We start from the raw sequence: 4470 nt of genomic DNA on the forward strand, positions 1-4470 counted from the left end.
AACATGTAGTATTGAGGGAATTTAAAGTAACCGTTTGAATTTCCCTTTTTTTATATTTTGATTCAAAACAGTCACCAGATCCTGACAACTTCCCTCTGCTTTCTCTTTTCAGACTAAATGATGATACCATTTTATGATCCAAATGTGGACTTTTGAGGATTTGTAATGGCATGTGGCATACAATGTTAAAGCGTCATGGATTTTCATTTTTAAATATCTATCGTTAGAAAACTGTTTTAGACTATATTCTTTTTTGTCTGTATATGTTTCATTCTGTATTTGGTGTGGACACATGATTGCATTTTTAAAATAAACAATAACATTTGAAAAACACACTTTGTTCTTACCTGCCTCGATGATCTAAATAATCACAAATGATGACATGACACAATCAGTACAATACAGTACACCAGTCACAGTGCAAACACTCCTGTGTTACTCAGATTGTCCACTAGAGGTAGACAAGGCTTGACATGCAGCAGTGGTGATTGGCCACCTCTATGTAAACAAGAGTTATGTAGTATTTTTAAGATGCTGACAGATCTGAACTGCACTTACTTAGTGGTATGATACAGTGGTGCATTCACTTGCAGACACACACAGAGACTGTTTTTATATGTCTTCTCCTTTCCATACACACACACAGTGACGTAAATGTGCACACTATGTCTTTGAGTTAGAGCTGCGTGTTTGTGTCTGCATTTGTGTACCTTGTGGGTTTTGAAGGAATTCACATCTGGGAGGGATGACACGAGCATATTAAGGCTTACTATTGGCTTCCTCTGGAGTGATCTGGCACTGCGTGTGCCCTGATTGGCTGGGGATCCTTTGGCAGCCAGCCCAAATCTGTGACACTGTTGCTGGGATGGAGTCATAGCATGCTGCTGCCAGTCTAATTGCCAAGGCCCCCTCAACAAGGAAGCAGGGCACTATTCCCAGCAGGCTGCCTGACAGCGTCTCACTGTCTAACAGCGCCATACCCCCCTTCCTCCTATGCCAGGCCTCACCCCCTCTGGGTCCTAACATGACCCCTTCCGTGAATCCATGTGAACCAGGGACACTTAACAGTCAACCTCACATAGGAGAATTATTTTCTTTCTTAAACTATTGTTAAAGCACAACAAAGTGAGGTAGGCTACTTCGCTACAAACTCCAGTGTACTGAAAAGCTCTCAGCGTTGAACTTGTTCAACTGATTGTGATATAATGGAGCGCTGGGCGATATGTAGAAAATCACCATATAGGCTACGTGATTTCACATCTCAATACTGATAGAGCATTTTCCCTGGAATTGCATAAAGTCTATCTGAAATAACCACACGGTAAGTCTATTTTTTAATACGTCTGTGTAAATTAAATACTTGACAAATGAGAGATTTATCTTATCATATCCCACCTTAGAGTTATCAATAGAGAAGCAGACTGTTGAGCATTAAGACATTTTTGTAACATTTCCTTTTTGACCATATCAGTTTGAAAGCAAATATGGTAAGGATAAATGATATCCAAAAAACATCACTATTATGACATAATGAATGTGATTTAGTCTAATAAATATTTCCGTATTATATTTAGCGACACTGATATAGCTGAGGTTATGGTTATGGTATCTCTATTCTTCACAAAAACAGGCAACGCATTCAGGAGGGGAATTAGCTGTCTTCAATAACCTGTAAAATGTACACATCATCTTGAGGCATATGTACAGATACCTTCTACAATGGATTTGAGTTAAATGACAGTATTGAAGGGAAGGGAACAAAATCTAACCAAAACCTAAACCTCTACACTCCACCTCAAGATAAAGCATCTTGATCTCAGTACTTTATGTGTCCTTCTTACTGTTACAATTGCTTCAAAAATTATGAATTAAAGTAAATCAAAGCAAACCACATTATGCCACTAACTTATTGCCAAAAAGGAATGCAAATAAACTGATGCTCTTTTTATAAGCTTCCGAGGTAAAATGTCAAGAGGCAATACTGCCAATCAAATTTGCAAAGGCAAAACAAGAGAATGATACAAAACCTGTGCGCTGTCCTATAGCACATGATCTCAAAGACATAACTATGAAGATCTCTGGGGAAATGCCTAATAACTGTGTATAGTGGTATAACATGACCCTAAAATATAACAATGTAAAGATAAAAGCAGAGAACCCCACTTATTCGGATAATATTCGCATGTGTTCACCATCACTTACACCATTTGTCTCTAAAAAAAAAGAGCCAAAGTGTTTTTTAACAAGAGAAATTCAAGCATATGATTTTTAAGTTCATCCATTTGGTGTGCAGAGCACTAATACAATAGCTTTTGTGCTATTCCATCACAAACAAATATTTGGGGAGCAATTGGCTGTTTTAATCAGTAAAAGATCAAATAAATTGTACTGGTGATATTTACAAATAATATTATATAGGTTTGATGCTATGTCACGATTAGCAACCAGAGATTTCAATATACAAGGTTACCCAAAAAATATTTAAATCACTGTTGTAACAAACAACAAATGACATTACAAATTGTAATTATAACAAATTGTGCATGTTTAGTTATAAACACTGCCAGCAGGTGGCAGTATTCTACTAACCATATTGCCCTATAATGTCACCAATAGGCCTTTTTTTCTCATTTTACGTTTTCACATGTCCCAGAAATTAATCAAATTAATTAGCATTAAGCTAGCCACTTTAACACTTCCATGCCCGATAGTAATAGTAAAATAGAGCCATAATCGTGTTAATAATAACACCTGTGCTTTTACTTCCATTAAAAGCAACCGCAAATATCAGGAAAACCCGACTCCGAGACAAACAGGACACCAGCTAAAAGTAAAACTCACCATTTATCTTGGTTTGGAAACGGTGACAGAAGTTTTCTAATTTCAGAATCCTCTAAAACCAAAGGAACTGCAGACTGCGTGCACTTCCAGGTGTTACTTATCTATTCATGACTATTGTAGGCCTACAGGTGAAACGGTTAACTCGTTGGTAAGTTGTCACCTGTTGGACGTCAGGTGTTGAAGGGGTGGGACCAGATTGATATCCTGTTTTCTATTAATGGCGGGAAGTAATTTGTTTTTCTTCAACACTTTGTTAAACAATTTTTCCAATACATAATAACAAGGCACATACACATCAGTGTTCATTACACTAATTGAAAACTGAGGGTGTTATGAAACAGAAATAAGAAAATAGGAAGAGAAGAAAGGTGGTCATTCAGGAATTAAAGTGTGTAAAGCGACATTTGTGTATGAAATATGTTTGCTAAAATAATCAAAATAATTTTGAAACAATAGAATAATATATAGAAAGTATAAGATTCATAATGAATGGAACTTTACTCTTTGTAGCCTACTATACAACATATTTGGCTCCAAAATGGTGAAATGAGCTCCCCATTGACACCAGGACAGCAGAAAGCCTGCACATCTTCCGGTGCAGACTGAAAACTCATCTCTTTCGACTCCACCTCGAGCGATAGAATTATTAACAAATAACTGCTAACAGAGCACTTATATACTAATAAAGGACTGGCTTATCTAAAGCCAGTTGAGTAGCACTTGAAATGTTTGGCTCTATGAAACCTGATGTTCTTATATGATTCTGTTTTCTTCAAGGTTGTGTCTTCCTGGTCGAATGTACTTATTGTAAGTCGCTTTGGATAAAAGCGTCAGCTAAATGCAATGCAATGTAATGTAATGTAACATATGTCAAGGTGTCAAACTCAAATACACATGGGCCAAAATTTTAAAATGGGTACTAGTCGAGGGCCAGACTGGTTCAATGTTTATTGCAAAACGTATTGAAATGAGCTTATTGCACATCTTAAACCTGGAACTAACAAAGCTTAAATTATTGCCTATAAAAACAACATTAAACATTAAATCAGTTGCATTAATTTCTTATGGCTCTGCAGCTTTTCCAGAGTAATTTTTTATGATTACATTTTCCCACAGCTTCAAAAAAACAATTTCCCTCAAAGAAAAAAACAAACATGCCCTTTTGTCGCAAGAAAAAAAGTGCAAAAGGAAACATCAATTTAAACTCAGTTTGCTGCTCTGTGATAAGCCAGATACTTGGCATCTCATCTCAGGTGCAAGTTCATCAATGTTTGGGGTCAGGCTCTGAGCTGAGGAAACCCTCAGGATTGAGTGAAGGTGTGCGTGCAATATACCGGCGGGCCAGATCTAGTAGTAATTAGAAATTATCCTGCGGGCCAAAATTAAATCTACCACGGGCCAGATTTGGCCCCAGGGCCTTGAGTTTGACATGTGTGATATAGACTATTGCCTTAGTAAACCCTATTCTATTTTTACGGGTTAAACTGACACTTCTTCATGTTGCAGTATTATGGCCCGTGATCCCCTTCCTGTGCTAAATCACAAATCGTGAACTTAAACGTATTCTTAGTTCTGTGCAAACACATTTTTTGTATTGAGTATATCTTAATTGCAACGTACAATGTAGTC

The sequence above is a fragment of the Pseudochaenichthys georgianus genome, unplaced genomic scaffold (assembly GCF_902827115.2).
Source record: "Pseudochaenichthys georgianus unplaced genomic scaffold, fPseGeo1.2 scaffold_895_arrow_ctg1, whole genome shotgun sequence".
Classification (NCBI taxonomy): Eukaryota; Metazoa; Chordata; class Actinopteri; order Perciformes; family Channichthyidae; genus Pseudochaenichthys; species Pseudochaenichthys georgianus.